Below are 13,173 nucleotides of genomic sequence, written 5' to 3'. Positions count from 1 at the left end.
ACATAGATTATGCTCGTCTATTATCCACAAAAATGATGGATGTTTCTCCCTATACTCTATTTGCCTGGGATGTTCTCTATCAATTTCTTCACTCTCTTGTGGGCTACATAAACTGAGATTTGGATGGGAGCCTTTCTTTTTACTGGGACCAAAAAAATCTGCTAGCCACTATGTTGAGAAAGGGAGAAAATCAGCTTTACTCTAACATCACCCTATATTACACCCCCTAAGCTCAGCCAACCAGGAACACAGCAAAAAAAAAGCCCAACTGAGCTTCAGTTGTTGTGTGTGAATTTTCCTGGTGGATGCAAACAGAATCTGGAAATACACATGCTCCTCCTTGGGAGAGAAAAGCAAACAGGTTTTATCTATTTGCAGTTGAACTAAGTGAAAAATAGCCAGGGACAGAAAGCACACTTGAAGGTAAGATAGGAATATAAGTAAATATCACTATGCTAAATTCAAGGGAAATGTGCCACAGTGTTATAATTATTACGGAGAACATGTGCTACTTAATTGTTACACTGTGTTGGTGCAAGAGTTGAGTATTCCATATGGGACAAATAGAGGAGCTGACCCTGGGATGCTGTTGGCTCTTGTTTAGAAGCCAGTATGTGAGGAGCATGCCATGAATGGCCTTGTGAAAATGAGACTGGTGAGCTGATTTGGTCTTAGAAATTACTTTTCAGAAGGGTTAGAAAAATATTTTAAATCTCTGATAAATTTTAGTTGTGCTAGATGACTGGACAGCTGAATGTGTGCAGTGTATTCGAAAACAGTTTTTTGTTCGCCATACCACTTGGGCAACCCAAGCACTAAGTGTCAGGCCTTCCAAGGAATTCAGACAAAAAATAGCCCTGCTGTTAGGGGATCTTCAGTGCTGCCAGGACACTTCTCTGTAGATGAAATAAAGGAGACCTGAGCATCAGGGAGTTCAGAAAAGCATTGACCATGTGCCTATCAGTCTCTTTTGGATCTACACTCATTTCTGGCGTATTGACCCTGCTTTAGCTGGAGGTGCATCTGGGGAGATGTTGAGGGGAACAGGATAGGTCTGTCCTCATTTCTGGAGGAGGTATGGGTCTCCTGCAAGCCAGAGGTCTGTGCAGGGCTGTTTCCCTGCAGCAGGCTTGCTTGGCTTACAGACACCCGTCGTGCTAGCTCCAGCATGGTACGTGTGAGCAGTGTTGGCCACGCTCACAGGCTGGCGATGCTCCTGTTTGCCATCAGCCTTCCCTCCTGGATCAGGGCCGCTACCGATTGCTGAGGGGTGGCCAGGAGCAGCTCCCTCTGGTGAAACTCTTTTGTGCTTTTATCTCCCTTTTCTTGGCAGTAAACTGCCACTGGCTCCCAGCCATGGCCCTCTCGCCCTCCCCAGTGCCCAGCTTGCATGCTCAGCCAGTGCTTACATCTCTTCCAGCAGCTGGCCCTACTCTTCCTCCACAGCTGGCTGCTGCCCCCTACTGTGGTAATTATTATTTATTATGGATATTCAGTGTACATTATGTGTCCAAAGTCCAGTACAGTCTGAATCACTACCAGGGTCCCACTGTGTGGGCAGAAGCACACAGCCATACAGAGTTGTTTCACATTGATATTCACTTGATTCTCACACAGGGAAAGACTGAGGGGAAAGGGGTGAAGGTGGCTGTTGGCACCTATTAGCACTATCTGATGTGACACCTACTCTCTGTGCTGTGTTACGTGACTCCTGCAATAGCACAACTGAGCGCAGAGCTCCTTTTTCTCCACCTTGCTATCAGTAGCAGGTCTCCTGCTATTCCTGTTACCTAGCTGGAAACACCTGAGGTGTTTTCCAAAAGCCATGGTTGCTACATAATCACAGTTTAACTCCCTGTTGCTGTGAATGCAGACATTGCTTGGCACAGCATGGCTATGTGGGATACCATTTTCTTTCCTATTTCTCTCCATCACCTTCTTCTCTGGGTTTCTTTGTTATGCATCCCTTTCCTTACACTTCAACATTCCTTCGCACCCTGCCTCCCTGAGGACACCACCCTCAGTTAAAAACAGAGGTGCTGTAACTCCCACAACTTAGTGCACAGGCAAAAGTACCTGGAGAGAGAAGCAGATTTCTGTACATTTGGAAAAACAGAATCCGGGACATATTTCTCACATATATGTGCATGTGTGAGAGGCAGGTTCTCAGCACTGCCCTGTTCAAGAGGATGGAGCAATACTGCTCCATGGCAGCTGAGGCTCTGTGCCAGTATGTAAATGTAAATATCTATTTTTACAAACCCTCCTACAGTTTGCTTTTAAAAAAAGCTTTCTCTTTAGACACTGGAAACATACAAACCAGTGAGAAGTGTCCCACTTTCTATATTTTCTCTATTTCCTACCTGTGACTTCATTTGAAAGCTTTTAAAATCTAATGAATTCAAGAGACAAAGTGAATTAAAACTGAAGAAGCTTTGCCTTCAGTACACTGGGCCTAGTCTACAGGAATTAAAAAAAAACTAGGATAGAAAACAGAAGGGTACAAAGCCATGTAAGTCCAGATAATTTAAAATGTTTGATTGTAAGTGGGCTCACCAAACCCTGCAAAATTTCCACTGTCTATTACTTGCAATCTTCTGCCCTTTCAGCTAGCTGCAGCAAGTTAATGTAAAGAACAAATACTTACAGTCTCTGCGTCAGAGCACTTTTTGCCATGGATCACTTTTTAAATTGATTCAGGTTTACATTTAATTGCTTCCTTTGCATGCTATGTGTACACATGCACTTCTCCCACCCCCTATATTTAATACGTAACTGTTGGGTAGGCTGAAGTCTTTGAATATGGAGTATTCAAACCTCAGAGCACAAGCCTCAGGAGTTTCAACCCAGGAATTGATTTGTCCTCTTTTAAGATGGGAACCACATGTGTGACTTGAATCCAGATCTTGGGTGATTCTGGATACACTTATTTGAATGCATCAGGATTTGGGATTCAGACTAGTTTATTTTTTATGACACTAATCCTGACACCTACTACTGGGTTTTTACCTTTCCTTGCCTCAATAGAAAGAGAAATGCTTCTCATATTCACTTCTTCCAGACTGATTTGGAGTTCATTCTAGGATGAAATAATCATCAAGTATTATTCTCAGTTTTGTTTCTTAATATTCTCTGTGATAATTGCTTATAATTGACCTCTGTAAAACCTTTAGAATCTTTAGATCATTTGGTCTCCTTTCTCTGAGAAGACTCTGTCATCCCACTTTTTCTCTGAAGGCTGCTCCACTGGTTTTTCAAAGTAACCAAGTGCACTTTCCCTCTTTGTAACAGCCTTAGTGGTTTGGGAGACTGAAGAACACCTTCATGGGGTGTTCATGTCCAACAAGCTCCTCTCTTGAGCTGTTATTCAGAACTAGTGTTTTTGGGCTCTCTAAAACTGTGGCAAACTTCAAAGCTCTTTTATTCCCAGGATTTTCCTCATCTCCTTTTGAAGACAGGCAACATAATAGGGCTTCCCAGCCTTCTTGTGCTGCTGCATTTTTCAAGGAAAGAAGGCATCCTCTTGTCAGTATCTTGGCTTTTTCTCACTTTATTTCCCCTCAGAACTCCCAGATGAACACCATCCGGTTGTGGTGATTTACTGCACTTGAGTTTCTCAAGTTACTCTACAACTTCCTCCTTAGAGACTTCAATCTGTATAAAGGCCACACTCTGATTTTCTTTGCAAAGTGCCTTTGGCACAGGAATTCCACACCACTCTCAGCAGCAGACACAATGCAAAAGATTAATTTAACTCCTCTGCTAGCTTGTTGCACTCTTCTGACCCACTATATATGGATTTGTGGGGATCTCTGCAATGTTTTTGTGCAAAGTCCAGGCTAAGAACAGTATTTGCCAACAGGTGAGGCATGACTCTCTAGCGGTATTCTCTTGCTGCTGCACTGAAGGATATTTCTGTGTGTATTACAGCCACTCTCAGCACACATCATTTGACTGGTTTACTAAGCCCAGTATCATTCCTCTGCACCATGTCTGTCACAGGTGGGTTAAATTCTCACCCATGCAAACTGGCACTGTTTCTAGGGTGATGCTCAGGTGAGGAGCTAGTCCTGCAGGAGACCCTTCCCTAGTGCTTTGGCAATCCACCTCCTGACAGGTCACAGCAAGAGGCAGGATGAATGCTCAGCACCACAACCCAAGAGGAGTGAGGTTTGTATCCTAGCCTGTGGTCTGGCCCTCATCAAGTGAAAAACTCTTTGGTCTTTTGCCTTTCATAAAGGGAAGTTGGAGGGCTGGAGCAATCCTTTCTCTTTTCTGCTCTTTCTTTTATATATTTTTATTTCTGTTTCTTCCCACTCTCTTTCTGTTTTGAGAAAGACAGAAACTGCCGTATGGCAAATCCAGTCTTAAATTATTTTGAAGGACAGAACTAAAACATCAGAAATGGGGCAAACACTCTTCATGTCCTATTTTATTCTCTGGCTGATGTAGATTTGCCTTCAGTCCCGATATTTCAAAAGAAGGTCAGTTTTATGAAAAAACATACTCACAAACACTACTATGCTTTGTGACTTAAAATTTATTTTAGTGAACTTTGATGACCATAACTTGGTCTGTTTATAGAGTTAAACCCAAGAAATTAGCTTAATTTGTACTGCATTCACTAAAGAAATATATGTCTGATTTAAGACACAGACAATCATCCCTTTGATATGGTATGGATATGAGATTGACATTCACTATAGCTGCCTAAGGCCCAGATATGGAGACTGCCAGAAATCAGTTTCATGACTTCATCCATCAAAGAGAAAAGCATTTATGCTGTTCAGTTTGTCCTAACTTTCTCAAAGGAAAAGCTGTAGAAAACCTACTGTGAGTATCCTTATTTCACTAACTTTCTTATTTCAAATGAAGAATTAAAATCTGAGAGCTCTATTTCTCAAAGGCTTTTGTGAATAAAGACCCTGAGCTTCCTAAAACTTCCTAAATTGAAGTGAAATATGTCTCAAGATTCATAACTGCAGAGCTGTCAGCTGAAGTCCAGCCTATGAAATCTATGTCAAGATACAAACAGGCATGCTCATCCCTAGCACATCTGTTTGTAATAAATGAAAATGCCTTAGAAATTAATTGGGTCTTTCATTTGCTAAAATTTGGAACCTCATGAACAGAGCAGGATTCTTTATAAATTGCTGTGGCTGTCTTAGAATTAGCTATCTAATCTCAGATAACTTTTCTTTCCCTGTCTGTCATGGTAACACCTCCAGATCCCTGTTCAACCATTTCATATGGCCATTATAGTATGGTATCTCATGTGGCCATATGAAAATAAGTCTCTGTTACTGGTCGAGTCTCTTTCTCTCTCAGCTACAGAGGGAGTGTAGGCAATTGCCTCAGAGCAAACCACTAAGGTGATACTATCTCTTTGCTAATGTCTCGGTTCATTAACATTTTAAATTCAAGGTAAGTAATTCTGATTTGATGTATGATTTTCTTTTACTATTGTCCACAGTAATGACAATGCCTCCCAAATATCCCTCTTCTAATCAGTTTTTACTGAAATGCTTTCCAGTTTTTCTGCTTATTTAATAAGAAATGCTACTTTCTTGGTGTCATTTTCATAATCTACAGGTATTCTTATTTTAACTTGCAATATTTTGACTGAATATGGTGATATACTAGGATCCCACTTAGCACATGAGCAAAATGATCTTGTAGTACTGTACAAAGTTAAGATACAGAGAATGAATTGCAGGGAGGCAATTTTAAGATGCTTCTCCTAACCGATATAACCAATTTTGTACAATTGTAATATTGACAAAATACATCAGAATAAATATCTGAATTACTTTGAAAGCATAATTTCAATGGTCAGAACAAATATAATGTGTTGATATTTGTAAAATATGGTTGGCAATAACTAAGTGAAGTAATTGAAATCGCACTATACAGCATATAAAGCAATTTCTCAGTTTTTGCATTCTATTTTCTCACAAAACGAGCAGGTTACACAATGCCCTAAAAATTAAGGTTCTAGGAGATCTAAAATCTTTCAAAGGCCATTGGGTAGAGACACCCAAAGGTATACAAAGCACAGAAGACAACATAAAGAGTAGTCCTATAGAGATGTATAGCTCTTCTTAGTTAAGAAGCAAGGCAAGACATGGCCTTTTATTTTAATAATGCTTCCAGAACTTAAAAAGCCTGTTACACGGCCATACTAGTGAGAGAAGAGTACCAACTACTGCTGTTGGAAAGGTACAAAAAGTAGCAAACCTTTATTTTGGCTTTTGGGTTCCTTTAAAGCCTGTTTACTGTGTGGAATGTATCTGCTGTCAGGAACAGGCTGGTCCCTTCTCAAAATCTCTGCATCAGCAATCAGTTTTTCTCATTAAGACTTGTATGCTATTATCTTTATTCTATACCTCTCTAAGATGCTGAAACTATTGTTCAAGGCTCAAATTCTGGTTCACCTGCCAGTGGTCTGATCACACCCACCATTGCACCGCCCCAGCCCCTTACTGCACCTCACGCAAGAATGTGCAACACCTTCCTCTCCTCTTCATGGGATTTTTTTTTTTGCCAGGACTTAATAAGGCAGATAGGACAAGACAGTGCCTGGAAGTGCTGCCTCCTGTGTCAGTCAGGCTTCTAAAAATTCTCCATGCCCCCATATAGCTTTCTGTGGGCAACTACAAGAAATATGCACAGAATGCTTTTTGGAGAGTGACTTCTTCACACATCTCTGCATAGTCCCAGGCAGTAGTCTGCATTTTTGCTTGGGATGATAGGAAATATTCACAGACAAATAACAAACAGCTGCTCTTATAATCTTCATTGATGTCAAAGCCTGTTGTGTAGGTGAACCAGGAGGAAAAGCCTATTGTAAAGTATGAATCGAGTAAAACTATGTTGAAACATTCCACACAATTGAGCACGTTTGCAGGGATGATTACTTCTTCACTTCCCAGTACTCAGTATATTGCTTGCTTCTCTCCGTAGGACCTACTTCCTGATGATACACTACTGAATGGAGGAAATCTGTGCCATAGGTATGATGGTGGATGCAAAATTAGTGATTAGTAAACATCTTTCAGTTGGTGTTGAAAGCAGAGATGAACAAGAAATGAACTTTAAATGCAAAAAATTGGTTGATTACATCCATTACATTCACAGGGTGATTAATGGTTATCTTCTCTCTGCAAATTTTCATCAACATTGAAAAATTTTGCCAAATCTAAGAAAATTACTGTTACTTGCTCATGCATTTGAGTATAGTCAACAGTTTCTCATTTACTTACAAAGCATTTTTAAATTTATCTATAATTTCTGTATTCTTCAATATTTTATGAAAGTTCTGTCACAAATTTGGATGTGTAAATGGGATCTTAAGGATAGATGAACATAACTCTCCAAAGAGTTATGATGTAACCTTGGCTTGCAAGAGTCTATTCTAGGAGGAATTTTGATTAATCTTCAGATGCAAATGTCACAGTTTAGGGCCATTTATAAAATTTTTGAGTCTTACAACTGGCTCTGAACATTAGTGTACTTGGGAGCACCCATGACACTGTGTGTGATCTCAAAGTGGTGTCTTGGAAAGGCAGGTTTTGTTCTTTTTTCCCCTATAGATCCTTAAAAATATGCAAATCTATGTGATCTGCATCTCATACAAAGAGTTGAACATTCAGCTATGGATCAAAGATTAGAGCATATGCCTATTATTGCAGCTGCCAGTTAACTGATCCAAATGTTTAACTCTTTAAAGAAATAGAGGGTCAGCAGCTTTCTGAATAATTGTTTCCAGACAGTCTTCTGTTAGTTGGATTTCTATATCACATTCAACTTCAATTGCTGCTGTCATTTATCTCCATTCCACAGAGTTTAACTTTACTAAATTCACATGTTAGCATCTGAGACACTTACTCTTAGACACATCTAGAGCATGCTCCATGCTCATTGACTGTTTTTTATGGTACCTCATAGATTAAATGAGAAAAATTGATGCCTTCCAAACACCTGCCTCATGTCTTTTGTCATGCTTGAAAGTGCAGAGACAAAGAAACCAGGCCATAAATGACTCAAAAATTGCTCAAAAATAAAACAAGTCAGGGTGTGTACAAACCTTTTTGAAAGCTTGTCTTCACTTCTGTATTGACAGTCAGAATGGAAGGCGGTTTGATGACAGCCACGGAGCCACATTTTGAGAGAATATTGGGCCGCACTTCCTTGTCTTTCAGTCTTGTCTTGCCCTCATGAAGAAAAGATCTTCAGAGGTTCTCTGATCATGCCCTTTGTCCCACTCTGGTGGGTGCCACCTCAGCCTCAAGCTCCCCAGACATTGGACTTTGTGTTGGGATCAGCATTACCATCCACATTTCAGTGCTTCCTGCTGGAGAGTCACTAGCTGCTGTCTGCAGGCTCTCATGCTGTGTCAGCCTCCTTCACCATCTTCCTCCTACTTTGGTGAAGTTGCCAACCAGGCAGTTGTTTTCTAAAATGATGCAAAAAATGATGTAGGGGGGTTATTTTTAGGTGATAGTAAACTGAAAAATAAAACGTATTGGAACTCTGTTCTTATTCCAGTTTTGGTCTGGACTATTCAGCGCCATCATGCCCTACTTCATCAAGTTACCAAGTCTCAAGTTAAATGCTTTCCTCAACAGATATTTGATTTTGAGGAAGAGAGCAAACATGCTAGTCTAAACTTAAAAAGACTAAGGAGGCAAAAGGGTTAAGGACGGGGTCTAGACCCTTAGCATCTCCTCAGGAGGAATGATAAACACCTCTCTTTGGCCAGGTCCAGTTTCCTACACCTTTCTGAGGAGCAGTAATGGAGAGTGCTATTTATTATGTGTTGGGATGAACATAGGGAATGTTTTCCACCATTTAAAAAAATAGAATCCAGAATTTATGGGAGTTTGAAAAGCAATTTCCTTTTAAGGTGCAAATTCCTAATTTGCCACATAAAAGTACAGGAATTAAGTGCTAAATCCTTCTTTGCCAGTGAGACTTGTGAAAGGAGGTACGAAAAAAGAGTTACTGTTAGGTTTCTATTCATGTCTCCTGAAAGCCAATGTATGCAAAAGTGCTGAAACAGCCCTGATTTTTTTTTCAAAGCCTTCCTGCCGTTTCTGACTGACTTTTAAAAAATGAACCCTTGTCCAGTTTTATTTGTGTGGTGGGTTCTGATTTTGTTCTGCCTGTACTGCATCACTTTTCTCTCCTCACCATTAATCTTCCATGAATGTTCCCTGGGGCACAGTTCTCCCTTTTCTGCATGGAGAGTTTCTATTGAAATTAATGGACTTTCTTCTTGTGGGTGGAAGGAAGAATACACCCTTATATCAGCCCTGTTGCAAAAGAATATTATTCATTGAAAAATAGTGTTAGTCTCACTCCTGAAAGCCCAAGGTCTAGTCAGGCAGATTATAGTGGGAGATCCCAACAGGAGGTCTGGTACAGAAGCAAGAACTACTTGTCCAACATGAAAACAAAAGCCAGAACAGGAGACTTTTAAAATGTTGGAACAAAACCCCATGAAAGTCAGTGGCTATACTGTGTGATGAAGTGTACTGTCCCAAGACTAATTCTAGGGCAGATCCATCTGGTGGAGTACAGTGCAGTGAAGATATCCATTCATGACCTGTAGAACCAGGCATGCTCACAAGAACAGCATGGCACCAAAGACTAATTTGATCTGCAAAGAGGCACTGCAGATTGGCCAGAGGTGCTGGGACATGCAAATAAAGGTATATTGTACTGTGCAGAAGTATCACCTCATTTGGAGCGTGGGCTTGGGAGCTTGGGCATCTTTGACACAGTTGAGCACTGCACAATGTACACATGCTAATAAGCATGGCTACATGCCCTGAGAGGCTTAGATGGAAAAGTCTTATGTTCCTTCACAGAGAACCCTTTGCTGAATTAAAGAGGGTGTTGACAACCTTCAATTGAAACTGCATAAATTCTCATAGGAAGGATAGTAGATGCAATATGAGGTCTTGAGGCAGGCGGATGACCTTATAAAATATACTACAGTATCTAAGTTTAGTAAAACAAACACACTATATTTAAGTAGGCTATGGAAATGTAAACATGCTTCAGGACTGGCCCCAAGCAGTATATGTTACGGTAATGTTGCTGTCACATTTTAGATAGATCATTGCTGTAGATACTATAATCTAAAGCTAGGAGATAGAATTTAATATGCATGGAGAAATTTAAACAGAGGATAAAAAGCCCTCTTTCCTCAACAGTATTTTCAAGAATGAACCTCATCTCCACCTTGTAATAAAAAAAAAACCTCAAGCTTGTCTGAGGAGGCATTACATAGATGGACTAGGCCACTCCAATATTTTTAATCATTTGGGATATTTCACAGGGAAGTCCTTCTAGTAAGGATGACTCTTTCCATGGTGCCTATTTGCTTCCCACGATTCTTTGTACCATGCAGTGCCAAAAAGGGTAGCAAAGGTTTGACAACCACTGTGGCAGACAAATAAGGATTTCTTGTGTGTTTACGGTTTGTGAAACCTTGATTGTTGTATAATTAACATGTCAGTTACCCTTGGATTTTCAGTTTTAGCAACCCATGTGTTTTTAACGTTTACATTTGATTTGAACATCTCTGACAAAGCTCTTGTTACTCCTTGGTGTGTATTTGTATTTTGGTTGAAGATTATGTACATATCTATCAAGATTTTTGCTTTAGACTGTGCTCTATCCGCTCCTTCCACCAAACCTGAATCACTTGCTTTAAGATTAGCCTTGTCAAATTTACTTAAAGTGACCAGGCAAATACATACAACTAATTTTGTTATAGGCAAAATTAACTAATGCTCTTTTTCATGGTGAGGTGCTGTAATGATTTTATATAGCAGTCAAACTATTTAAATACTAATGCTGTCTTCATGCTGTAATCACCATTCTAGTCAGATGTCATTTTTAGTAGCCTATAGGGAATTCCAGCCCTTAATTATTCTTCAATACACAAACCAAGCATTCTTTAATTGGTGTAAATTGAACAGTGTTCCAATGCAAACAAGAAGAGGACAAACTAATCAATGATTCTGTGCATGTCTATTGGAAAGCTATTGCCATTAGATCAGGTAACGAATCCTTGACTCCATTAGCTTCAGAAGAACAATGCAGGAAAAATACTGCTAATGCCACTTCTTACTATCAATCAGCAATGAAAAGTGTGTAGCAAATCCCTTAGCAGAACCCCATCTTTTCTTGAAAGTGCTCATGGAAATTTAAAATATGAAGATATTCTAAGTTCAGACTACTGAGTCATATGTCTTTAATGGGGATTTGTCTGGAAACAATGTGTTTTTATTCTCTGCTTCCTTTAGTCATGTGGTCTGTTTTTTATTTTTCTTTTTCAAATAAATGATTCTTGAATGATAACAACTTTTTTCAACTTGTCAGGAACTTTTGGGTGAATTTTCTGTCTCTCTCAGGCTGTTCTCTGTACATTCATATGTATTCACTACTGCAGCACAACATAAATTTGTTGGCTCTCCCACTTCTTTTTTTTAATACTATCTCAAATAAAGGTGCTGTATTTAAGAAACAGATGAAAAATCCTTCTCATAAATGTGTCACACTCACTTTTCATTCTTGTCTCTTTTTATCAGTTCTCTAAAACTGATTATTTATCTCTGGAGAGGGAGGAAAAAAAAAGTAAAAGGCCCATTACAAACCTCTGGCCCAGATCTGCCAGTCTTAGAGTTTTAGTTTGTGTGGAAAGTGAAACTCCTCTGGAAAGAGATATACTGGCTATGGTTGTTCACTTTTTAATCTATTTGTTTTTGATATAATATGCTATTTACTGTTTAAGGACCTTTCATGTTGCTTTAAATTGAAGTTTTTAAAACGAGTCTAGCATAAAAAGCTCTAAGTGACATAGGCTGAGTAGAAAAATACAGCATCTTGTACAGACAGCCTTTGTTCACCACATTACAATTGAAAGCAGTGTAGAGCAGGCTTGGTAGATAACCTGCCTTCTTAAAACAAGAGGGTTTCTAATTTCCACACATCCTAATCACAGTCACATTACTTCACTCTCTGTACCAGACCCCTCAGGGCTGGCTCTAGGTTTTGCTGTGAAGTCACATGTGTGGGGCCTGAGGCATTTTTCCACTTTACTTTTTTCTTTTTTAATCCTTTTGCCGGTTGGGACTCTCTAACTGGCTCTGTTGTCATGGGTGGCTGACTAGTGTGGTAAGGAAGAGAGCAGCACAGGTAATCACCCTCCAGGTTTCATACTTGTTTTTTTTCTTATGAAGATGAAGATGTTGCAATATGTGTTTGCTAAGGAAAAGGAAGCTTCTCCCCTCACCTCCTTTCCCAGACCAGTGTGTGATTTCCACGTAATAAATTCCCCTCTGTTTCCCTACCTTTTTCCTTTGCTGCTTAGCTCTTGTGTGTGGTTGTACTATTTCTCAAAAAATTAAAATGTGCCATCTGGCTTAAGGTATCTTTCGTCTTTCAGTTGCTCTTCAATATTTTCTGTGGTAACTGTTAGAGGATGTTGATACCAGCAAATGGTTATGACACTTGAAATGGGGATTGTAGAGTGCTGAAGAGGATTTTCAAGAGTGATCAACTCCTCACTCTGATGACAGCATGTTTGGAAAGCCAGTGGGTCCTTTGGAGTCTGTATCTGCTTCCTTGATTTGGAGATTTGGCCCCTGAAAAAAAGGGATACTGAATGTCTGGGGTCCAAGCAGATGGGAGACACTCAAAGAGAGATTGTGGGGCAGCTGCGGGGTGCAGAGGGGATATGTACCACCAAACAGTCAAGTCTGACTCTACCTTGTATTAAAAAAAAGAGGCCTTTTATAAGTCCATAATACTTGTACTATGTTACAAAGGGAAAACTGTATCTAAGCAGAATGTTAGATAAGATGTTTCTATAAAGATTTCCTAAAGTTAAACTTTGCATGTTTTGGTAAATCTTGTGAATATCACTTATTAAAAAAAGATTGTTGCACCACTATTTCCATATACATGAACAAGCCTAACTGCAGTTGAAACTACATAAAAAATTAGACCAACTTCAAAACTACACTTGGGATCCAAATGACACCACTGGGAAGATTTAGCATAAGAAGTTTACCTGAAGCTGGAACCTGTGTTTGCAATTCTGTGCCAAATGTGGTTTGGGCTATAAGAAAGGACTAAGATTTGTCATCTGATATTAAT

General features: G+C 39.7%; 1 long non-coding RNA gene across 1 annotated transcript in view; it reads left to right on the top strand.

Moving 5' to 3' along the window:
* Window positions 1-11,559, top strand: part of LOC110474635 (uncharacterized) — a 52,163-nt gene extending 40,604 nt beyond the window's left edge. The window contains exons 8-9 of the long non-coding RNA XR_013339511.1: window positions 6,964-7,013; window positions 8,123-11,559. This is a non-coding gene — a long non-coding RNA (uncharacterized LOC110474635). The remainder of the gene's footprint in view (window positions 1-6,963; window positions 7,014-8,122) is intronic.
* Window positions 11,560-13,173: the final 1,614 nt, after the last annotated feature.

The sequence above is a fragment of the Lonchura striata genome, chromosome 2 (assembly GCF_046129695.1).
Source record: "Lonchura striata isolate bLonStr1 chromosome 2, bLonStr1.mat, whole genome shotgun sequence".
Taxonomy (NCBI): Eukaryota; Metazoa; Chordata; class Aves; order Passeriformes; family Estrildidae; genus Lonchura; species Lonchura striata.
The sequence above is the reverse complement of the archived record's forward strand: the minus strand, read 5'-3'. Positions and strand labels throughout refer to the sequence as shown.